Source organism: Megalopta genalis, chromosome 15 (assembly GCF_051020955.1).
Source record: "Megalopta genalis isolate 19385.01 chromosome 15, iyMegGena1_principal, whole genome shotgun sequence".
In the NCBI taxonomy this organism is placed as follows: domain Eukaryota; kingdom Metazoa; phylum Arthropoda; class Insecta; order Hymenoptera; family Halictidae; genus Megalopta; species Megalopta genalis.
The window spans coordinates 291,387-317,729 of record NC_135027.1 but is presented as its reverse complement, the minus strand read 5'-3'; the positions used below and the strand labels follow the sequence as shown (position 1 = coordinate 317,729).

General features: G+C 39.9%; 1 protein-coding gene and 1 long non-coding RNA gene across 4 annotated transcripts in view; one reads left to right on the top strand and one right to left on the bottom strand.

The window, feature by feature from the left end:
* snu (ABC-type transporter snustorr) overlaps nucleotides 1–26,343 on the top strand; it is an 85,574-nt gene that overhangs the window by 3,764 nt on the left and 55,467 nt on the right. The window lies entirely within an intron of this gene.
* On the bottom strand, nucleotides 1,248–9,143 carry LOC117229360 (uncharacterized). 2 transcript variants are annotated; one of them, XR_004492525.2, is made up of 4 exons: nucleotides 8,333–9,125; nucleotides 7,005–7,118; nucleotides 6,670–6,925; nucleotides 1,248–6,065 (listed from the first exon to the last, which is right to left on the bottom strand). It is a non-coding gene; the product is annotated as an uncharacterized LOC117229360 (long non-coding RNA). The 2 variants fall into 2 exon arrangements; XR_004492524.2 differs by having other exon boundaries at nucleotides 7,005–9,143.

Below are 26,343 nucleotides of genomic sequence, written 5' to 3'. Positions count from 1 at the left end.
GACCCACTCTGTACGGTTGTGAATTTTCGATTCGAGCTCTATATCTCTCGATATTTACGAAAAACTGTTAGCGGCGGTCATCTTGTGACGTCATGCTCGTGAGATTGACACCACTCTGACCGAATATTGCAAATATCTCCGCAATAACTGCAAAACGGATATTTCTACATCCGAAGTCCAGACGTTTAGTCTTTTCGGAATCTAAATTTTCCACTTGTGAACTGCATACTTCGATATTAAAGCGTCAGTTTTGGTTGATAGAAACCTCTAAAACTAATATACGTATATGGTTTTCTTCTATGTGTGGGTCGTCATAGTGTACGGCGACCCGGGCCCTTAAGTAAACGAAAACAATAAACGTGTCAAATCTGTGCAAAGCTCCGAGGGCTAAGAATTGTTCGGCAAAATTGTCTTACGAATCCATTGAACAATGTTTGACAAACGAACGTCTGTTGCTTTCAGAACAAAAGCGGCCTCTGCCGCGCGCGCGCGCGCACGCCTGCAACATTGCGACCGGCGTTCTCCTGAATTCCAGCTTCCCCTGGAACTTTCTTCGATACTTTCTTGCGCAGCGCGGGCAGCCGTCGAAATAAATAAATAAAGGTATCCACGTGCGTGACGGCCGAGGCGTGGAAAGCCGGGACAGAGATTCCACGGATTGCGCCGTGGATCGATTAACGGTACTCTACGGGGTTCGTTGGTCACGTGACCGTTCCCCTGGATCGCCTCGATCGCCGATCGAGAGACCGCGATCGAAAACAGTAGCGGAGAGCCTGCTTTTACCGGTTTATGTAAGAAGACGGACGGAAGGGAATTCGTTGCGAGAGCCGAACCGGCTCGGAATCGAAGCTCGGTGTCGCGGCCGACACTTTCACATAACAGCCGCGCCGCATTGGCCGCGCGCAGGTGTAAATTGCATAAATTCTGTTAGGAAGGCACGTAATTCGGGCGACGTCCTTACGCGGCTTCCGCCGCTTACTCGCCGCGAGGCTGACATTGTTCGTAATTACATTCCCCGGACGGAGTCCTTGCCGGCTTCGTAATTCGCGTAATCTCGTGAGGACACCCGCACACGAGATCCTCCTTCGCGAACAGCCTTCGCGTTTCCAGCCGTTTTCTTCCGATCGCTTGTTTGCTCTTCCGAGCGGAGCTCTTAAACTGCCGGCAGCATTTTTGTGATCCGTGCAATCGATTCCCTTTGTTTTGTGCAATCGATTCCCTAATTATTGTTCGACACTTGCAGTCAATTAACTGCCATTATTAGCTGTGGTGCCTCCACAAAAGACGGTTTTATTTGATAAAATTAACAATTTTATTACTAATATTTACTTATTCACTTTGCTTATTCACTTATTCACTCTTCGCACTAGGAGCCATTTTCCAGCTCTAAGTGTAAAATAGTTTTCCTAATTTATAGCATTTCTCTACTTTACGCGGTCTATTGCATTTTGTACACGCGAAATCGAGTCCTGTCGCTCGTACAACAGTTTAAACAGTTTTTTCTTTAAATGTCAACAAATTTAATAACGTACGTATTGTTTTGCAACGTGATACGATAATTTGTAGCGGTGACTGAGAGTCGTTACTCGATCGCAACGGGTTAACTACGGTACTACACACTTAATAAACGAAAAGCGCAGGAAAAATCGAACACTTATACAAGTTAAACGTTCAAATTGCTGTTCCAGAGTGGTATTCAGCGAAGCAATGAACAGATACGTAATGGCGCTTTGCACGTGGAACACCAATATCGTGAATTATTCATACAATTATTCACATTTTTTATTCGTTTGTTTTATTCCGACCTGGTCTCGATATATTCTAAACACCTTGAAATTTGTGATTACGTTTTTGCTTTCACGAAAATTACAATTTAAATGCCAATGATCGATACTTTTTACGCGCGACGAGTATACACTCGTCGTGACACAAAATACTGCCACTTCTCCATGACGAATATTCTCGCGAAACACAATTAACTGGTTGATGAATCTTCGCGAGCATCCTCCGCACGCTTCTGTTTAGTATTTCGTTTTCTTTGGCGACGAGGAAACTTTAGAATTGCTTCTCCAATTTCTGCAATTTTCTTGCTTCGCGAGCCGTGCGGTCTTCGCAAAATATTCGCAGCGCGTTCTTTCTGCTTCGTGGACAATCGATTTTATTGACTGAATCGTTCGAAAGAAATTTGATTTCTCAATAAAATTTGGTTTCGAATGGACGTTAAAGAAGCACTCGATTCAGTATTTTGAAAATGTCGGAGAGCTTCTTTGCTTCTTTTTTTACTTTAAACGTTCGAGAATCGTCTCTCATTATCTCGTGAAAGATGTCTGCGGCCGCAGACACATCTTTTTAATTGATACAAGTCTTTTAAAGACATTTATAGTCTTTTAAAAACTTTTATAGTCTTTTAAAGATTTTTATAGTCTTTTAAAAACTTTTATAGTCTTTTAAAGACTTTTATAGTCTTTTAAAAACTTTTACAGTCTTTTAAATGTTTTAATTTATATAAGACTTTTCAATTTTGAAGTTACTGGATTTTTCTTAACTCCTACAGCATTTTGGTTTCATAACACTTGCATTGCATCGATCATCCGTTGCAAACTCACATTTTCTACTATGTTCGAAAGTAAAATTCAGAAACTGAAAATTACTATTGTTTTACTCCTATGAACTTCTTAACAAGGACCACTTAGTAACTCTTGTAAGTGTACAAGAATGTTCGAATCTTTTGTAGCAATCTAGTTCTTGTCGAGCCTACAGCACGCTCCAAACACGCGAACGGGAGGCTAACTGTTAATTAATAGGTACATTTATAGTACAGTTGTTCGTTCCATATATTACTTTTTCCTTGAGACATTCTCCGCCTAGTATAAAGAACTCACAGAACAATCCTCTCGGCTCCGCATAGCGAAAATTTTCGCAGGACTAAACGAACGTTTGAAAATTCATTAACAAGCTAATCAAATTTTCTCTTCGTTTCTACCATATGAAATCTAACACATCATCGTCCGAACGACTAACAGTCGTATAAAATACATACATAAAATATAAAACGCGACCATAAAATTCATTCGCGTGTCGCGAATCTAAATAAAATCTGTTTGCGCGAGGCAACGTATCTTATAATTTGATTTAACTCTCCGATGTTTTATAGGTTATATCCATTTATGCAAAGTGATTCAGAGAGTTTAAAATGTGCCGACTACATGCAAAAGTTCTCGCAAGAGCAGCCAGGACCTTATTGCGTTAATTTTGAAAAATCGATGATGCGCGCAGTGATTTTTAGTGTTCGATCGTTCGAAGGGGCGGAGTCTGGACCCGGCCAGTCCCATTTCTGTCTAATCCAGATGAACGCCCCCGCGGCAGCCCGTCTCGCGACTATTCCGCTGTTTAGCATAATTCGCGGCGACCGGCTCGTTTAGCAATGCAGATCCGGAGGGTGTCCGCGGAGTCCCCGCTCGTGCGAGGATCAATTGCAATTTATCAGTGGACTGTGAACCTTTATGGCAATCTCGCGAAATGACTGTGCAATTTGAAATTTTGCACACGTGCCGCCGCTTGGTTCAGCGAGAGCACAATGGGAATTCATTAGCGCCTCGCGGTCGGACCCCGAGCCGAACATCTGTTTTTCACTCTATGCATTATTTCGCGGGCGAAATTCGCGCACGCGAACCGAATCCCGACGAGGCCCGACGGCGTTAATTAATCGGGGCGGCGGCTCCTTTGTCGAATATCGAACAGCAGGCCTGCTCGAGCAGGCCCTCCCGCCGGGATTTTCGTGGCGCTTCCGGCCCGAGAAGCTCCACTTTCTTGCGCGGTCAGTGACGTTCTCCTCGACCGGGAGCACAATAGAGCGCGTCCATTATGGGGACAAGCGGAGGGACCACTTAATGGCACACTAACACCGAGTGCTGCCACTCAGTCGGCGGAGTTTCTCGTTGTACTTGATGCAGCAAGTACAAGAATTTCTAATCGCTTGGTTTCTCCTCGATCGCCGGCGAACTTCCTGAAAAATCGCGAACGCGCGGCCGTTCGTTATTGGAACGTCGCTTCGACGTCCGAGGAGTCTTCTGAATTATTCGCGGCGAGGATTCTTCGGTTCAGCGAAATTTAGCGGTCCGGGCCTTGGAGCAGGAAAATAAACGCGCGAAATACGGAAGAATCTTTCATTCTTTCGAATTGCAGGCACTGCCGCAGCTATTTTTTTATGCCTGCTAGTCAGTCGATACTCGTTAACGCTAGATTTACGGAGCACAAAAAGCCGCTGTTTTATATTAGTTTATGAAAATAACAATAAGACATTATTTTAAGACATTATTATTATAAGACATTATTCTGATTTTTAACCAGTGTTCTTGTAGCATTTGCCGTAAGTAACATATAAATTGCATAAGCAAATAACTCATAAACGATATGAATAATCGTAAATTAAAGAATTAGTGACCCGCCATTTTGACGGATTCCGTAAATCTAGTGTTAACGAGTCGTTATCGGACCGCGGATTTGTATGCGAAACAAACACTGTCTGCGTTAAATTGAAAAATACAGGAGCCACATAGACCCGTTGCTCTTTCGTTAATTATTTTCGTAAGCTGCAAACGATACGATAGCATTTTAACATTTTAAATGCACAAAATCCGCGATCTTTGTCATTATTATTCAGTCGGTGCATTTTTACCTCGGTTCCGCAGGAATTCGGGCCTCCGCTTGCTCATCTTTCCACGAAAACGGGGAACATTATTTTTCTCCTAAAAGACGATCAAACATTTCTCGGTAGAGACGCGAACTTGTAAACTGTCGCATTCGTTTATCGCGAATCGCGGATTCCGTGCGCGACTCTTTTTCTCGACGAGAATTCGGCGAAATAGTAACAGACGACCGTGCTTGGTCACGCGAAAAATCAAAGTCTGGAATAGATGCGTCGTCTCAGGACTTTTCTCGCAACGAAAGTCTTTCACTGGGAGCAAATTCGGACCTGGATAATTCCATTTCGGTTTTCGATGGTGCAGGAATAGCCCGCTGCAACAGAAAACGTTCTGCACGCGGTTGAAACTGTTGATTTTCCTTCGCATCCGGTTCACGGTTCCGCGGTCGACCGACGTCGATCCCGATCGTCGAACTGCGTGACGAAATTCTTCTGACATACCGATTTCTAGGAACTCTTCGGCCGATGTGCAAACCCCATCGCCGAACTCTCCTTGAACGCACGCGTCGCTGCACGAAAACTGAAACTGCGATTCGCAGAATTCTGCGAACGTCGCAAATCATCCTTTTTAGCATTTTTCTCAAATTCCATGCTCTCAGCATCTCTTCGGTGGGTTTGAAAAAATTGATTGCACATAACGCACAGGTTCTTTTCCCCGAGCAGATTAACATCTCGTTACGGTGTCTTCGTTCAGAATTAGTAGACTGCGGATTTTACGCGTTTACGGGAATAATTAATAAATGAAATTTAAAACAGCGGAACAATTTTAGAAATTTAACGTTGTCTACGCATTATATTCAACTCGCTGAAACGATTACGGTCGGAACGAAATTTCTATGGTGCTTGTGTTCGCTGAAATCGCTGCGGCAAATTTTTGTTTTGCATAAAGACCCGCTGTCTAGTAATTAGTTTTGTGCACAGCGTTGAAGTTCGCGTGACTGGTCGCATTAGCCGGACAATGTATTCGGACGATTCGAATGCGTAGAATCTTCACGATCCAGTTATCGCTGTGAATGAGTCTGTTGCCGGTGTGTCTACGATAATTGTTCAATTATGCAAACGACGAGGTGTTCTCGATGGAACCGCGTCTGTTTTCCCACGTTGTTTCGCACCGCGACCACAAACGTTGCCAGTCGACGGGATTGCGTGCCAAAGAAAATCTGTGCTACTGTTAGACGGACGGATTTTCTATTCCAAAGGCGGATTGTTATACAGCACGCTTTCTTCGTAACGCCGCCGAACGTGCACGCACGTTGTAAAACAGTTTCGCTTTCAGCCGTTGTCGTGAACCAACGATCCCGCTGTCTCAACCCTTTTGCACCCGAATGGCGGCTCTGAGGCACCGATCAGACTCGCCATGCTGTAATTTTAAACAATTTTTACAGTATCGAAGTAGCACCCAACTGCAGAGTTAGGTATTACTCGGATGAAAAAATTTATTCGAATTTTATTCGAGAAATATTTCGAATAAATTCTTCGAATGAAATTGCATTCGTGTAATATTTTCAATAAATTCATCGAATAAAATTTAATTCGAATAATATTTTGACATGAAATTTGATTCGAAAAATATTTCGAATAAATTCCTCGAATGAAATAGTATTCGTATAGTGTTTTGAATAAATTCATCGAATAGAATTTGATTCGAATAATATTTCAAATAAATTCTTTGAATAATATTTCGAATAATATTTTATTGGGATAATATTTCAAATAAATTTTTCGAGTGATATTTCAAATAAATGATTTGAATAATATTTCGAGTAAAATTTGATTCTAGTAATATTTCGATTAAAAGTTGATTTGAGAAATATTTCGAATAACATTTGATTCGAGAAGTATTTCGAATAAAATTTTATTCGAACAATGTTCAACTCTGATTAACGAAAATAAAGGTTTCACAGATCGTGGCTGAATATTGTCATTGTTTTTAGATCGTTTCCCTAGATTATTTTAATACTTACACACTTATCGCTGAAAGATGTAGCCGGCGTTGCGTCTGTAAATACGTCGCCGACGTTACCTCTGTAAAATGTTGCCGTCGTTTCCAATGAAAAATGTTGTTGTTGTTCCCAATGAAAAAAATGATTCGAAATGACACAGGGATGATGTTCGTCGACGAACGAAGCACCGAGGAATGCGCAAGCATTTTTCTCGTCGAACATTTAAATATCAGCATCCGCGAACTGTTACATCCTTCCCAGGAATTCCGTAGTGACCCTGAATATAAACAAGGATAATTACTTAAAGAAGTCGGCCATCAATTCCGGTAGGAATTTACATTCGTATAGCGACTCACGGTGTCTGGTAAAAATGTCGAGGACGTTTCCGATCCTCCTGTAAATCCTTCGCGCGATTCTGCCGACTTTCGGCCCTCGTCGCAGCGACGGGCAACGATCGCTCCGCGCGTGGTCTGCGGAACATTTGCATTGTAAATCCCGGCTGGACAATTTACTTACACGAAACCCGTCGAAAAAATGACCGAAAAAAAAGTTATCGCGCGCGGAAACGTCACGGCACGAACGTGGAATGGAATTGTATCTTTATCGCCGAGATGAGCATTGTCCCGCCTGTCACGGAAAAACCAACGACTGTGACACACAGAAAGGAAAAAATATCAGCGATGCCCGAGGAGAGACGATGACACGCGCGAATCGTGTTTCCGTGTTGTTAAAAACCGGTTTACAGTCGATGATTCCCTGTGAAAAATTAGAGCAACAAGCTCGTAAATCGATTACGATGCAATTAAGATTCTATTAAATCGAGCGATTATCTTGTCCCGACCTTTTTGTCGCTGGATTCTCGTGTCATCCAGAATCTCCGATTTAAATACAATACGACGCGATCGGTATCGTCCATCGCTATTCTTCGCTCGAAACCAGCGAACATAATTGCCGCTCGGAAGTTCAAGACCGGAGTTCGCACGGCAGCTTTATGCAAAATGTTAATCAGTTACAGAGACAGTTAAAGGCAACAAGATTTACGAACATAATGAATCCGGCCGCCATTTTAGAACTAGTCGAGTGACATTGTGCAGTCCTTGCAAGAAGGCTGTTTCGTTATTGCTATTAACGCGTCGCGAACTAGACGCGTTACCATCGACAGCCTGCTAAGCTTCTGCACGAAATGCAGTAATGTCTCTCTAATTGACGCTCAGATTGACGACAAAAATGGACAATTTCGGAAGAGAAGATACAATTATCCTTTTATAGTTACGAATTGTTAACAACTATAAAAACCAGTTGCAAGGCTCGAATAATCGTATCTCCTCTTCCCAAATTGTCCATTTTTGTGCACAATCTGAGCGTCAGTTAGGGAGACATTATTGTGCTTAGACCGTTTGCAGACGGTGTCCTAATCTCACAACGATTTCTCCAAACGATTTTGTTCGAGAAATATTTCAAACCAATCCTCCGAATACAATTTTACTCGAACGATGCATTAAACGAATCTTTCGAATAAAATTTCACTCGAACGATGCATCAAACAAATCCTTCGAATACAATTTTACTCGAGCAATATTTACGTATTAAATCACGCAACGATGCGTGAAAAAAGGACGAGCAACCTTCGTAGTTAGAAGATGAATTAGCACTCGGTATCTCGCGAAATTTGAATACATATTACCGGGGAGCTTCCGCACGCAGAAGAACTGCAAATCATTGTTTTCCTAGAACTCGGAGGCACGTCGTGCGTTCGTCCGGACAGCGATGGCGTTAATAAAAGAGAACAATATCATTAACCAGCATGGTCGTCTGTCAGAAATGTTGCGCAGTCACTGGACACACGTAGAGACCGTTTGCCTTCGGTTTCGCGAGGACGAGAGTCTGTCTCCTCGCGGCTTTACCGCGGGTAATGACGCTCGATCTCGGCACTTTCGTACGGCGCCGCGTTCGATAAGTCGTTTTATTTGCCGGCTAACGTGTAAACCGGCGAAGCCGGAGTAGAGAAAAACCACTTCCGCGGCGTCGAGGAACCAGAGAACCATAAAGAAACGGTGTTCGACTTTACAGCGTGACAATCGCGCACGAGGATCACGCTGACGTATTCCAAGCGGCGAGAACCGGAGGAAACGATGCATCGTCTCTGAGAAGGGAACGAGATCTCGATCGATTTCCGGCTTTCATCCACCTCCAGAGGGACAGCAGACAGAGAGAGACGGCGTGATGGAGATCGAGACCGACCCGAAGCACAGGGAGAGGATCAAGAGGATGTTCAGCTGGAGCGACGCGCTCACCAGGTGAGTGAAGTTTTCTCCCGCGCGCTTCTGCTTCACTTTCGTCGAGAGAAACCGGCCGGATCCCGTGCATTTATGCCGCTGTAATGACCCAGCGATCTTACAGCGGACCTTGGCGGGCTAAAATGCCTCTAGCCAGACCACCAAGTGCACCTAGATTGCCTCCTTCGCGGTAGATCGCATGCGGCAGCAATCGTTGGGCAACTCGTTCCATTTGACGACTGAAAAAATAAACGAAACAGCTGGAGTAAGGGCTCAATCACTGTTATTTTCGTATAGTGCTATTTTCGGTACCGTTACTTTCGTTGATTTTTGATGATGATCACAGTGATACGACAAAGATTTATATATAACAAAATTTTAATGTAATGTTTGATTAGTAGAATAAAGCCAGGCGTTTAATAAAATTGATATACTTTAATAGTTTCGTTTAAGTTGGATAAGTTAGCTGAAAGTCAATTTAGTGGAAATGTATTCAAAAATGTATGAGAAACAAATTAGAAATATTTGGGACTTGTTGTTATTTCGATCAGAATAACTGGCACAAGATTATTTTTATTTTTCGTTAATTTCGTACATCAAATTTAAACCTTTAACGTACCGAAAATATTTTATTTATCCAATTGTTTAACTGGAGAACTGAATAATATGATTTAATTTTATTTTGATCATAATTATAATTATATTTTAATTATATAAAATTCCAGCAGAAAATATATCGATGAACAAAAAATTACCCTAAACGTGTCGGTAATTAGGCTTCTTATCCCAGGCGGCATTTCTGCCGATGCGGAATACTTTTTCAGAGAGAAATTTGCTCGAGCACTTTCGAGCAAACGTTTTTAGAAGTTTTAGTTATACCAAATTTTTATATTATCTTCCAGCGAGAAGACTATTGGTTTTATAGAAATCAGCCTCGGCAAATATACAGATTTTACAATGTTCCTGAAATATTTTTGGAGATCTAAAGTACATGGTTAAATTCAAATTCCACTGAGCAAATATGAACAGTCGATAGAACCGTTGAAAATCCTGGAAACCATGGCCAAATAAAAAAGTGAAAGCACGATCGAGGAACGAGAGATACACACGGTACACCAAATTGTCCGAGCGATTTGCCGCTGTAATTTGTTCCAGGATTAGTAGAGCAAACAAGGATGTTAATACATTCGCTGTATAAATATAAATCAGGAAAACTTAATTTTCAATTTTTATACGCCAGCTCTAACTGGATGGATATTAATTAAACGATTACTTTAATTAAACTTTCAACGATCTTTGCAAATGTATTATTAGAAAGTACTGACACGTGAGCTAGAGCAAGGAAGATTGTTTCCTCTTTTCATGTTTAATACTAAATTTACGTAACTCGTTAAAATGATTGGTCACTAATTTTTTGATTTACGATTATTCATGTCGAAACGATAAATTTATGAGTTGTTTATTCAATTTATATGTTACTTACGTTAAATGTTACAATGACGTTTGTTAAAAATCAGAATAAATGTCTTATTATATAACGTAATATAAATGTCTTATAAACTAATATAAAACAGCTATCTTTTTGTGCTCCGTAAATTTAGCGTTAAAATCCTATGCTTTGGCGAAGGGCCACCAGAGGGCTTTGCTATAACAATTGTCTAATACAAAGACTTTTCTTCGCTAAAATCGCTCGATTAAAAATACTTTGTTGAAATAGCTAAATATTTCTATCTAATATATATTATTATAAATATAATTATATTTATATAATATATATATTTTTATATAATATAATATATATTTATAATTATATTTATAATTATATTTATAATTATAATATAATATAATATATATTTATATAATAATATATATTATATATTATTATGAATAAAATTATTATTAATATATATTATTAAATCGTTGACTGTGCGAGCAAAGTAGATTAATTTTCGGATACATTTCTCCCACGAATTAATTTAATATTTCGAACGACTCCCGATCCAGAATCTATAAATCCGAAAGATTCTATCAAACTCTCTCGGGAACTTGAACATTTATTCCAAGAATCTCTATCAGCTTGCAACTAACTCGAGTGATCCCCAGCAATCATATTTTACTTATTGTCCCACGGATGCTCGTGCAAGATCGAAGGAACTCACCGTTTCCGCGCGATCGAACCCTGACCGAGCGCTGCTCGGCCAATCGCATTTCGCCAGCTACCATCTTCCGGTTAACGACGAGAAAGGCAAACGAGCAGAATTTGTCCTGGGAATCGTGGCTCGTTACGAGCTGCACGCGGGATTTCCTCGCGGTATCGCGGGCGACGCAACGGCGGGGAACATTAGGAAACGGTATGCAAATCAGAAAAGCGGCCGCGCGCTGTTTCCTCGTTACCGGGCCGATCGTAATTTGAGCGTCATAAAGAGGCCCGCGTGTGTTTTGCGCGGCGGCCAGACAGATTTTGTAATCTGCCGGTGGTACGTGACCGGCACGAATTCACCCCGAATACATATCACCGTTTTATGGTAAACCGCATTCCGGTTCCCGACCGGTCGGACCGCCTTCGAGCTCTCGATGCTCCCGTTAGCGATTCCCTTTCTTCCGCGAGAACCTCGGTGTCGTCGCCGATTTATCTCGACCGGGTGCTGTCTATTCGCGAACATCGGTCCGGCCAATTGGCTGCCGGTTTCTTTCGGATTCTCTCGGCGAATCCGATGAAGCAGATCGAAGCTGCGGGTGTTCTTGACAGTGGACCGTTGACGTTTGCGCAGGGTGACACTTGTAAAAGTCGCTTCCTGTTCGGTGATCGATTGAACGCTCGCGTAGCTACAGTAAATTTTCCCTAATTTTTGTTCAGTTTGTAGACAAAAATGGAGAATTTGAGAAGGAGCCTTGCACCTCGTTTTTATAATTGTTGTTTTATAAATGAGCCGCGAGGCTCGAATGATCGTATCTTCTCTTCCCATATTGTCCATTTTTGCTCGCAAAAGCTCAGGGAAAATTGGGGAGAATTTACTGCATCAAGTCATTAAGAATTTTAATCGATTTTAATCGATAGAAAGAGAAACGAGGAGTCTATTGAACATTTCATAATGGGTTGTTTTCCCGATTTCGCTTTCGCTTTTTTCGGGCAAAATTATTTTTCTCACTTAACGTGTCTGAAACGCACCTACTAGCTCATTTATCGTATTTTAACGTAGAAAATATAATTATATACGAATCAAAATAATTGTGAACAAATAAAAATAATTGTGGACGAATAAAGATAATTATGAACGAATGAAAATTACTAATAAAATATTCGAAGTATCATTTGTATTATTTAATGGATTCGAAACGTGCCTATTTGTTTGCGCTTATTTTTTAACATAGTGGGAATAATTTTAAACATTAAAAAACAAATATCATTGTTGTTTGCATCGAAAGTTGTGTAACTATTAAAAAGCACGTAAAACAAACTGAGAACAATCAAAAACAAGTTAAAGGTCGTGAAAAACTACGTGGGGGACTATCAGACGGTATTAAAAAAGCATTAAAAACTATTAGAAAGCGGATCGACGTTGCGTGAGTTACATAAATATAAACATTGATACTGGTACACCGTTGTCCACGTGTACCATAACCAACATTTTTCATCGTACCGCAAGATTTAAAAAATCGTATTCTCGCCAGTTTTTTTGGAGCTTAATTGCTACTCAGCTCTGCGTCGTTAGGTTTATCCGATTTAATTGGTTCAGTTGTAGACCCAAGCGTTTTTTATTTCGATAGTCGCTCGTGTAATCTGTAATAGTGGATAAAATAAGTAATTGGACAGTTATGGTTCTCATGAAGGATATCGCTTAACCACGACCATTTCTTGCGAAGTCCATAATAATAGATGCATTAGAAGTTGATTGGTAGGTACTCGAATTAAATATTTACAGCTTTAGAATTTCACGTTATTGCATTCTGATGCACTCCGAGGCTGCATAAAATTCACCGTCCAGTTATTACGTTTTATTGTATACTCCGATATGCGAAAGTGTATAATTTAATGACAGCACACACACACACACGTGATAGAATTTGCAATAATCGAGAGAATAATAATCGAGCGTGCAAAGGTTGCTCCATGCGTAACCCTGAATCTCGGCGAAGGATCTCGCAAGGAAAAGGGTGGGCCAGTATTCGCCGATGGGAAACTCGGGGAAAAGTTGGCCAACGAACGCGCAAACGAATTTTGCAAGAGCCGTCGGGGTTATTGGTACGCGTCGACATCGTGGCTCGCAATCGCGCGTGAAAGTGGCCGGCGAGCGTGTGCGTCGAAGCGACGACGCGACGAATAGACTCGTCCTCGTGGCCCGATCGGTTTATCACTGCACACGGTGAAAGGGCAGCCATAGCTTAAACCCGCGAAGGATCGCGCGCGCATCCACGATCGATCGATCTCTCCACCATCGGGAAGAGCCTTTCTCGGCTTGAACTCCCGTGAACGCAACTTTCCATGGATTTATGGGACTCGCTGCGCTTTTCGGAGACTTCGATGCCTTGCTATAATCATCGGGCTACTGCTTCTTTTTCAGATTTGTTTCAATTAATTGTCACCCCCATTTGTCTGCAGAGCAGACAATGCGAGAGAATGAATAGTCGGAGTTTTGATAATTCAATTAAATTTTAGGTCAATTCGATTATATTTCGATTCAGTTGCATAGTAATTCAACGTTGTAACTCAATTATGTAATTCGAGCCTTTTAGTCAATTCGATTGCTAATTACTTGAATCGCGAGCGTAATTCAAATACAATGCGATTCGAATACAGTGCAGTTGAGATACAGTGTAATTCAAATACAATGCGATTTAAATACAATGCAATTTAAATACAATGCAATCGAAATACAATTCGCCAAATCGTGAAACATGACAAGCCCAGAATTTCGCTCTTCGTCGTATTTTCTTCCCTCGTCGCCTATTAATTTATTATCTTTGAATTCGTAATTTTAATTCAGTTGCATCGTAATTCGTAACGTAATTCATTTGTTTAACATTTTGTGAATGTACTGTAATTGCAATTACGCGCAGGATGAAGCGTTGAAAACAATGTAATAGAGTCTTGTACTGAAAAATAATTTACACTCGTTGATTCTTTATGGTATCGCGAGCAGTATGAATGAGGAGAGGGAGGGGGTTGAGAACGTATTTCAACCCCTGGGTAAATAATTTATTTTTGAGGAGACAAGAATTTATTTCCGAGTCGTTCCCGGAATCTAAGCAACAATAAAGGGAAACTGTGTAACCGAAGATAATTTAGACCCTCCGCTTTTCATGTTCGACCAAACATGTTCTTATCGCCATCTTGTCGGCCTCTGTCATACCGATGAGACAAATAATCAAGAAGAAGACAAGACGTGCAGTGGTCTGAGAGATGGCACCACCGGTCGCTGAAAGCGGTCGAATCGAAAAACGACTCAGAGGCGCGACAAGATCAAGATCAGTCTGCTTTCCTTTAATTAATTCACGAATTAATTGTTCGCTCGACCGGCCGATAATTTATTCGATATTCAGACTTTTAAATCAAATAGCACAGCGATCACGAGACCAATTACTACCATTTCGGTTCCTTCGATTTGTCGTCGTTGTTAAATCGGTTCCATGATACTATATATATAATAATAATATAATATAATGATATATATAATATAATAATATATATATTATATATATCATTATATTATATTATTATTATATATATATAATAAATATATAATAAATAATATAATATATATATAGAACCGATTTAACAACGATGGCAAATCGAAGGAACCGAAATGGTAGTAATTGGTCTCGTGATATATATATATATATATAATAATCGACGGAATATTTCGATTATTTCGAAAAAAAAGGCCACCTCGAAGCGGATCTTGGTCGGCATTAGCAGCCATCTGCTGGCATCATCGGCAAGTTTCGCTGCCGGTTACGCGACAATCCCGGCGGAATTAGCATAATTCTCGACCCGTGTCTCGTTAACATAAAAACGCGCGCCGACTGATAATCATTAAGAAAAGGCACAGAAGATTGCGTGACAGTGCGAATATCCTCGCGCGTTACATAAATGCCATTCAATACACGAAATTGCACGGGCTCTTCGCGTTCAGGATCGGGACCGAGTTACGAACACGATAATGGCGTCCCTCTCTCGATCGGCGCTTCCGCGAATCGATGCGCAACATTATCTTTCTCGCGAATTACTTAACTGTCGATCGTGAAATCCCGGAAATGCAAACATTAGGAGCGGGACGTAACGGGATCGTTCGCCGAGGATGCACGACTAATAAGGAATTTCTCCCTAATTCGCGCTCAGAAGAATGGACCGAATTTGGGAAGAGGAGACACGATTGTTCGAGCCTTGCATCTCGTTCAATTGTAATTAAAATACAATTAAATCATATTATCCAGCAACTGGATAAATAAAATATTTTCGGAACGTCGAATGTTTAAATTTGATATCGGAAAAAAAGATCTTGTGCTAGTTATCCTGACTAAGACGAAGAACTATCAAAATTCGAAAGCCAAAGAAATTCTTAAATCTTGGAGTTATTGACCTTCGAAAAGAATTGCGTTCCCTGTCGAAAAATCGCTATCTTATTTTCGACAAATTATTAACATAAACAGTGTAAGATGAAAAGGCGAAGAATCATGAAAATTCGAAAGCCTCCGAAATTTAAAAATCTTAGAGTTATTGATCATCAAAGTACAGTAATGTTTCCCTAACTGACGCTAAGATTGCCCACAAAAATGGACAATTTGGGAAGAGGAGACACGATTGTTCGAGCCTTGCATCTCGTTTAGTTATAATTAAAATATAATTAAATCATATCATTCAGCAACTGGATAAATAAAATATTTTCGGAACGTCGAATGTTTAAATTTGATATACGAAATAAAGGAAAAATAGGAAAGATCTTGTGCCAGTTATCCTGATCGAAATAACAAGTCTCAAATATTTCCAACTTGTTTCTCATACATTTTTGAACATATTTACACTAAATTGACCTTCCGCTGACATATCCAACTTAAACAAAACTATTGAAGTATATACATTTTATTAAACGAGATGCAAGGCTCGAATATATAATCGCGTCTCCTCTTCCCAAATTGTCCATTTTTGCGCACAATCTGAGCGTAAATCAAGGAGAATTTACTGTATATAGATCGTTTCGAAATAATTTATTAAGTTGTTTCGCATTTCATATCAAAGATCTCCGAACAACTTGACCCTTTAAACTAAAACCAAGTTGTAATTGTTGCTCGTTACAGATGCCCCACGCTGTCCGCAGAGATAATAATTCTTGTATATGCAACAGTTTTTTCCGCAGTCGATGATTTTCTCATTTTTGTCTGCGCGTTCTTCTCGAACTTTTTTCCATCTGCTCTTGAGACGGAAACAGCGTGTAATTTACACGGGGAAAAAAGGCAATCTGCGTTAAAACAATTGCATGAATATTTATCACGTGTATGACGGCGTATTATTCACGGTCTTCGGAAGCAGTTGGCGAACTGTTACGTAAACGTCGTCGAATTCGATAAGGAACCCGTCGCGAGACGTTTTCGACGATCTTGGATCGTATCGCGATCCTCCGTTGACATCCGATATACCCCTTGTTACCTAATTTATTCGCTTTCTAGTAGAGTTACATCTCTCCTTGTCTTAATTAACAACCGCCAACCGGCGATGCTCGTTGGTACGCGCTCTCGTATAATACGCGCGCGCTTTCTCTGGCAACCCTGAAATTGACAATGATGCTTTACAGTAAGTAAAATATATTGCCGAGATCGGAGAGGGAGACGGAAGCTTGAAGATCGATAGCGGACAGAGTTCTTCGAAGGTCTGTAACCCCAAGGCTTAAAAATTGCGGAGGCTATCGAATTTTCATGATTCTTCGGCTTTTCATTTTATACTGTTTCTATTAATAATTTGTCGAAAATAAGATTGCTATTTTTTCGATAGCGAACACAGTACAGTAATGTCTCTCTAATTGACGCACAGGTTGTCCACGAAAATCGACAATTTGGGAAGAGGAGGTACGATTGTTCGAGCCTTGCGGTTCGTTTTTATAGTTACGAATTATCAATAACTATAAAAACGAGCTACAAGGCTCGAATAATCGTATCTCCTCTTCCCAAATTGTCCATTTTTGTGGACAATCTTAGCGTCAGTTAGGGAGACATTACTGTACCTTGATGATCAATAACTCTAAGATTTTAAAATTTCGGAGGCTTTCGAATTTTCATGATTCTTCGCCTTTTCATCTTATACTGTTTATGTTAACAATTTGTCGAAAATAAGATAGCGATTTTTCGACAGCGAACGCAATTCTTTTCGAAGGTCAATAACTCCAAGATTTAAGAATTTCTTTGGCTTTCGAATTTTGATGGTTCTTCGTCTTATCATCTTACACTGTTTATGTTAATAATTTGTCGAAAATAAGATAGCGATTTTTCGACAGCGAACGCAATTCTTTTCGAAGGTCAATAACTCCAAGATTTAGGAATTTCTTTGGCTTTCGAATTTTGATGGTTTTCTTCATCTTATCATCTTACACTATTTGTACTAATAATTTGTCGAAAATAAGATAGCGATTTTTCGACAGCGAACGCAGTTCTTTTCAAAGGTCAATAACTCCAAGATTCAAAAATTTCAGCGACTTTCGAATTTTGAAAGTTCTTCGCCTTTTCATGTAACACCATTTGTATTAATAATTTGTCGAAAACAAGAATAAATTAGCTATCAATGTTTAATTCGGATAACAGAAATTCTACCGTGTGACAAATTTTCGAAGCTGCGTTTTGATGGCGCATGCAAGAAGAACATTAATTACTGAAGATCAAACACGACCTCCATTAATTAATCCCAAATATCCTCCATTGTGAAAATTCCCCAACTGCATCCCCATCTCCTAAATAACAGGAAACGACTCCGATCGAAGCCACCCGGCGAACTTGAAGCAGCTTCGAAGAACGGTGGCACCGGAAGAAAATGGACGCCGGCCTTTACGGAAAGGGGGCGCGTCGGTCGGCCGACAAGAATATCGCCGAGGTCCGATTGTTCCTCGAATGGTCACGACCTATCGGTGGAATTGCTGTCAGGTTTCGAGGCTCCCCCGTGCTAAGTGGCACAAGGTCTACGATCCGCGGTGGCTTTAGAACGGAAAACCCCTGTTCCGCGCGATTATCGGCCGGCACCGACGGCCGTACAGAGCGACGTTCGATCGCTCTTCCTGGGATTTACGTAACATGGCAGCCGGACTGACCGCTTTCACGTCTACACCGTACCTTCGGCCGCATTTAGCGACCCGGTTCGATACCCCCGTGGCGGTTTCTCGCGTTCGGCCCGTCCTTCCAGCCCGGGACGCCCGTTTCAGGGTTAAATCGACACGATCCGGCTTGCCCAATATCCAACGTCCGCTCGATCGCCTAAGTCTTCGCGTCGCGGCTGGACGTGCAGCCGCGAGCGGGCAAGATTAATTAGGCAACGACGCCGACGGGATTAGCATCGGACGACGGCGCGACGCTAACGACCCTCTTCGTGCGAGGATTCTTCGTTAATACCGCCACCTGGGGCTTCCGCCTGGGGTCGAGAATCGTGTCGGTATTCCATTGTTTTGTCTGGAAAGACCAGGACGATATCGAGAGAAGAAATCGATAGCGTTTTCAATACGAGATCGAGACTCTCTGGAACGAAAGTTTGAACAACGCGAGATGCTCGACATCTTGGAAGAATTTTGGTCTTGTTCTTTTTTTATAGAATTTTCAGTGATTGGGAATTTTCAGAAATACAATATTGTACTTATTTTAACGAGTACAAATAATCTGAATTTGTTTTAAAATCATTATTTACTTTAAGAATATAGTTACACTTTATAAAATAGAAATAATTTTTAAAACATTAATCGTTGGTTTCGTTGAGCTTTGCCCTTATTGCAAAAACGATGAAGCACCATTTTAATGCGTATCTTTATTAAAATTATTTATTATTATATATTATTAATGTACATATTATTTTAATAAGGATAAAGCGATTTATTATTAAAGCTTTATTAAGCTATTATATAAAGCTATATATAAAAGCTATTATTAAAGCTTATTATTAAAGCTTTAAGATAAGTACTTCATCGTTTTTGTAATGACAAAGCTCAATGAAACCAACTTTAATGTTTCAAATATTATTTTGTTGATGTTTTAAAGTTATACATCTGACCCTCTAAATATACGTAAAAAATAAATAACCCTAATAATAAATATACAACCATACGTGCTTCGGGGCGTAACTTTTTTTCATCTAACTTTCATCATCTTTCTTCATTCTGTTTAACTTCATCATCATTCGCGGATGGTTTAGGCTGAAGAAGATCCCGACGATGATTCTAAGAACAATCATACAGAATTTTCAATTCAAGTCCACAAGTTTTCTGCTGGGGAAAATGGCTCGAATAAATATCTTCGCCGTAGATGGAAGCTTTCTTGCATGAAATTAGGCGTTTACAAAATCGAAGTTAATACTTGAGCAACGATCTTACGTTTCGAAAATGCGTGACTTCGAGCACGAGGGAAGAGCACGGAGTTTCCCTCGCCCCGTTTCGCCGGGTCGGACCGCTATTAATCGCGCGTGTCCGATACCAGTCGCTTAATGACAGGCCACCGTAGCATTGGATCACGTGATCCGAAGACAGCGGGCTCACTTGCTCGTAACAATCAGGAAATACCTCCGCGTAGATGTATCTGTCCACGTTGTTTGAACAACCCATTGGTTTTCATGGGGAATTAATGGAGCCGTTTCTCTTGCACGCCGGCCATTGTGCAACAACGGTAGCAGTCGCAATTATTATTATGTACTTCGGATAAACGCAACCTGATTTCGCCTTCGCGTCGTTTCATTCAATTCTATTCCATTTTCTCAGCGTTCCTCTACTTCATTCCTTTTTTCATTCCGTAACAAAAGCGTGTTTTATCGCTGTTATTAGCTTCATTTGCGCCGAGCAACGTCGAACGCGCAATATATACGCCTGGGACGATTCATTGTTGCTATAATTACAAGCTTGATATTATTATGAAAATTTGTTATTTATATTAGGTTAATTCGAACTGTTTCGAATGAATATTTGTCTAAAGTATTTCGAATAAATATTTATCTAAAGTACTTCGAATAAATATTTATCTAATGTATTAATTCGAATTGTTTCGAATTTTTATATTTGTCTAAAGTATTTGGAATAAATATTTGTCGAAAGCATTTCGAATAAATATTTGTCGAAAGTATTTCGAATAAATATTTATCCAAAGTATTAATTCGAATTATCTCGAATAAATATTTATCCAAAGTATTTCTAATATGAATATGTATCTAGAGTATTAATTCGAATTATCTCGAATAAATATTTACCAAAATTTATTAAAATTATTCGAATAAAGACTGTAAAATTATTCGAACAATATCGTCAATAATGGCGAAAACGAACATGGAAGAAATGAATATCGATGACTACGAAAAAATTTCCGTAAGCGGCGTAGGAAAATGGGGGTGAGAGGGTGGCGACGGTGTCGTCGAACGAAAAATAGGGAAAGGGGTCGCCTTGCCGATGAAAATCGGCCTCCCCGCGAGCGTTCTGCTCGCGACAGCCGACGGGTGCACGTGCACCGAGCGAGACTTTCGCTTTTACCCGAAGAAGTCCGCGAAGGTGGCTGACACTACGCTCCGTGAGACCTTGCAGGGACCTTCCCCCCCATTTTAGTTTAACCTGCTGACAATAAGAATAAGATTTGCCCCACGTCACACGGGCCACGCATACTGAGCGTATCGGTGAGCTACTTGTTCGACCAGTTCGATATCGCGGCGTCATGCCACAAAATAATTAGAATAACAATAATAATGATAATAATAATAATAATAATAATAATAATAATAATAATAATAATAATAATAATCATCGTAATAATAATAATAATAATAATAATAGTAAATTTATTTATGAGATTAACCATTTGTTACAAAAGAAAGGGAATACGAGAGAGGAACGGACGTAAATAAAAGTTTACATAGAGGATCATAGTAATTCGCAACGGATAATCGATTAGCTGAGAAATTTTCGCAATCGTTGCATTTTAAACGCGCAACTGATTGATCGAAAATGTCAATGTGTTCGTTTGCGGGCTCGTTGAATGTTTGGATCAACGTCTCTAATCGCGCTGCGTATATGAGCCCTTTATTTTGAAAGTGGCATAAGTCACTTTACCGTAATGAAAAGTGGTGATTTTTTAATGTTTATACGAAATTATTTATACCGAGAAAAATATCAGTATCCTGAGATAACAAATACAAGTAAATCTTCTCGGAAGTTAGCATCCATATTTTTAAACGCGTTAAAACGCAAACCCTTAAATATATCGACTTAAAAACAAAGTGACTTATGCCACTTTCAAAATAAACGGCTCATATCTAAATCGCTTGAATTATAATTTGTTGAAATGTGCATACTTTGGTTGCGATACTAATCGCGTCAGATATAGTATAATTAGGCGAAACTATAAGCGAAAGAAAACATCGTGTGGCTCGTGTAAGACTTTTGTTCGAACGGTCCTCCTTTTTTGCTTCGGCAGCCGTCCAATGAACGTGAGTTAATTTCATTCTAAAATTACAACATAATTTACTGCGTGAAAAAGAGACACGCGTAAGAGAGCGCCACTTGAGTCGAGGCACGGATGTACAACAATCGTCGAATGCCTCGGAACGGTTTCCCAGCCCTGCCATCAATAAAAGTCCGATCCAACAAGATCTGTTGCTCTGCTGACTCATCGATGAAAGTCCATCCGCGGCTCGTCGAAAAAACCGGCGATGAAGGAAATGCGTTTCAGCCGACCTGGAAACGGACGTGTCCCGGCCATTTACTTTAAACGGTGCTGTACGGTGCGGAGCGCAGTTTTAAAGGATACCGCGGTCATAACGGGCAAAAAGTCCAGATCGGTCTGTTAATGACAGGGAACGCTTATCGATGGCCGGGCTCGTTCAATGGAATCGATGATTCGTGTGGAAACCGGTGTGCGTGCATGTGTGTGTGTGCATGCGTGTGTATGCTCGGCCGGATGGCCTCCGGATCGAAAAACAGCGAGTCGCTTTCACTTTTTCGAGGCGGCCGCGGCCGGCGACGCGTACTGGACGCGGGAAAATTAACACGCAGCTTGAATGTCGCGCTAATCCCACGGAATACGATTGGATCCGCCGATCCGGTTGCTGAATCCCTCGAAAATCTTGCCACATCCATCGGCTTTCCTCCATTAGTCTCGACGATCTATTAACTCTTTGTCCGCGACTCGCTAAACGCATCGCGCATCGGCTACTCATCTTGCATCAGACACTCTGAAAAGAGCTACTCGCCCGCTGTTTACCGTCGGCTTATGGCAACTTGGTTCGTGAGACTGTTAATCGTTTTCTATACAGACTTATGGTCGATCATTTCGTATTCAGACTTACGGTCGATTATTTTGTATACAGACTTATGGTCGATCATTTTGTATACAGACGTATGGTCGATCATTTTGTATACAGACTTATAGTCGATTATTTTGTACACAGACTTATGATGAAACAAAAATTTTGTATGCCGACTTATGGTCGATCATTTTGTATGAAGACTTATGGTCAATCATTCTGTATACAGACTTGTGGTCGATCATTTTGTATACAGACTTATGGTCAATCATTTTGTATACAGACTTACTGTCATCATTTTGTATATACACACTTATGGTCGATCATTTTCTATACAGACCTACATTGTGAGAACTTCTCAGTTTTGTTCACACTGTAGCATAATCTGTGGCACGATGATTCATTTGCGTACACAGAGGGCGAGGCTCACAATTTTTTTTGTGTAACATGATGAACGATTTTTATACAGCCATGCACACCTATTTCGGGCACGTACGTACTTTACACGTCTACATCTTCACATTTGTTTAGTTCAACATTCATAGCACCCTGAAAACGAGGATACACCTATTTTCTGATTCCAGAGGCAGTTAATATTTGATTACTAAACAATGGATTTTATGTATCCATAGAACAGATGGATAACTGAAACATGAAATAGCGAACGGATTAAAAGAGACTATGAATGTTGTGCTACGCATTAATTCCTGTTTATTAAAAGGACTCGAAAGAGAAAAGAAAGTAGGTCTTGGCTGTTACATTTTGGAATTGATGGAGATGATATTTATTTTGCACAACGATGCGCAGTCTATTCATTACTTTCTATACGATACTTCATGGGATGTGCTTTCATATATGTTTCATAAAATGTACAATTCTAAATGAAGTGAAATATCTTGATTTAAGAAACAACGTTTTTAATATTGTTATATTTTCAAAATTTTATCTCAATGATTACTGGTTCTGAATGAAGTGAAGTATCTAGATTTAAGAAATGTTTTTAATACTGTTATATTTCTATAATTTTATCTCAATGATTACTGGTTTTAAATGAAGTGAAATATCTTGATTTAAGGAACGACGTTTTTTATATTGTTATATTTCCAAAATTTTATCTCAATAATTACTGGTTCTAAATGAAGTGAAATATCTTGATTTAAGGAGCAACGTTTTTAATATTGTTATATATTTTCGTTATAATTTTATCTCAATAATTACTGGTTCTAAATGAAGTGAAGTATCTTGATTTAAGAAACAACGTTTTCAATATTGTTATATTTTCGTCATAATTTTATCTCAATAATTACTGATTCTAAATGAAGTGAAATATCTTGATTTAAGGAACGACGTTTTTTATATTGTTATATTTCCAAAATTTTATCTCAATAATTACTGGTTCTAAATGAAGTGAGATATCTTGATTTAAGGATCAACGTTTTTAATATTGTTACATTTTCAAAATTTTATCTCAATAATTACTGATTCTAAATGAAGTGAAATATCTTGATTTAAGGAACGACGTTTTTTATATTGTTATATTTCCAAAATTTTATCTCAATAATTACTGGTTCTAAATGAAGTGAGATATCTTGATTTAAGGATCAACGTTTTTAATATTGTTACATTTTCAAAATTTTATCTCAATAATTACTGATTCTAAATGAAGTGAAATATCTTGATTTAAGGAACGACGTTTTTTATATTGTTATATTTCCAAAACTTTATCTCAATAATTACTGGTTCTAAATGAAGTGAGATATCTTGATTTAAGGATCAACGTTTTTGATATTGTTACATTTTCAAAATTTTATCTCAATAATTACTCATCATATTAATAGCTGATGTTCACAGGTTTGCTCCCCCCTCCTTGAAGTATAAAATGAAAATCCCAGTCATCGAACACATTTCCGCCGCCCTCGCGCCACAAATTTCGAAGTATCGAACATCCGGCGAACGACGAAGGCAATTTGCGTCAATCTAACGGCTCACGCACGTTCTAAATATACAATTCGTGATTTTCGCGGGCACGTCTTCGCTGCGCAGATTCCGCAAATAAACGGATCGAAAGCGGTCGAGAGCAGACGCGAGGAACCGGAACAACGCTAACATCGACGCGGCATACTAATCGAACACGCGGCCGGCTCTTTCCTCTTGTCGCCGCGTTTCTCCCGGCGCGCGCGGAACTTGTCCTTCGGAGATACCGTCAGATAAAACGGCCGATATCTTCTCTCCTTCCTGTGTTCCCGGACGGCGGACGTTACGTTACGCCTGGCGTGCGGACAAACACGTTCGATCCGCTTCGAAACGCCAGCATCCGCGTGACGATTCCCTCTCGCGCCTGCCTGCTCGGCCCCGAAATTCTCGTCCTCTTGTCCTCGTTCAGAGAGAAATTCCCTCGGCCGTGAGCAGGTCTAACAATTCAGTGAAATTCGGCTGGCCTGTTCAATGAAATTCCTCTTCTGGTTACAATAAATTATCCTCGACCTTTTTTTGCAGCTTGTAAAAATGGACTGAATTTGGGAAGAGGAGATGCGATTGTTCGAGCATTGCGGCTTATTTTTATAGTTGCCGATTGTCAACAATTATAAAAGCAAGGTCCAAATTGTCCATTTTTATGTACAAGCTGAGGGCCAATTAGGGTGAATTTACCGTATTTCAGAAACTTGAGCATAACGAAGTCAAATTCTTCCTCAGATACAATATTTTGTGATAAAATTCTTCAATGGAACCAACTGTAAATGCTATTATTGTCACTTATTATTATTATTATTATTATTATTATTATTATTATTATTATTATTATTATTATTATTATTATTATTATTATTATTATTATTATTATTACTACTACTACTACTACTATTATTATTATTATTATTATTATTATTATTATTATTATTATTATTATTATTATTATTATTGTCATTATTATTATTATTACTATCGTTCCGATCACTTTTATTAATATTATTGTCTTTTGTTTTCACTCTTAGCAGTAGACAAATTTTGGAACAAAAGTGGCCCGGAGCCATCCGCAACTCATTATTCTGAATTTTTTCGTAAAATCAATTTTTCTTACTTTCTCAACTCGATATTTATTCATTATTTTCTGAAAGCGACACAGAAAGTTTTTACTCTTAGTTTTTATTACTTAAACTAAAGCACTAAAAGCAGCTGTTTTATATATATTACTTGATAAAAGTTGAGATTTTTAGGGAGCGTTATTATAATATTTGTCCACAAGTAACATATTCGTCCAATAAATAACTCATAAATGTATCTTTCCAAACCGAATAATCGCAAAAGAAAAAACTAATGATCCGTCATTTTGACAGATTTCCTAGTATTAAATTATATCCTTCATCCCTCTTTCTATTCTCTCTAAACTTTTAGCAACAGTGGGCTTTCCCCCGTTTATTCACATCGATGAACATTATCATTATTACCATCAAAGAACCGTAAATGTCCGGACAGCCTTCATCCAGCAAAACACGCTTTCATAGACAATTCCCGCGAGCAATTTTCGTCAAAACGACTGCCGGATGTTTGCAGTAGATTGCGCAGGCGTCGCAGAATGGGAACCGAACGAAACCGTCGGGAATTCCGCCGCGAGGCGCCCCTAATCGCCGGGGTTGGTTTCGCGGCTAATTCTTGAAATCACGTGCGGCAATTGTCGAAAGGGAGCGACGCATAATTTCCTGTTATTTAATCAGGCTTCCGTTACGTCAGGCTCCGGGGCCGTGTTACGCAATGCCGGGGAAAGTGCAGACCGTCTTGACCACACCACACGGTGTTATGGTCGCTATACTTCGCGACCTGGAATGAAATCGTTTGCCGATCGTCCGCCGGATTTCAATTTCCAGCGGATCTCGCCGGCTCGGTTGCCGCGGCGCCGCTGAAAATCCGTCTCGGCGAGGTTAACGGGTGCTCGATTGACATTTCCCCGGAATTCTAGCA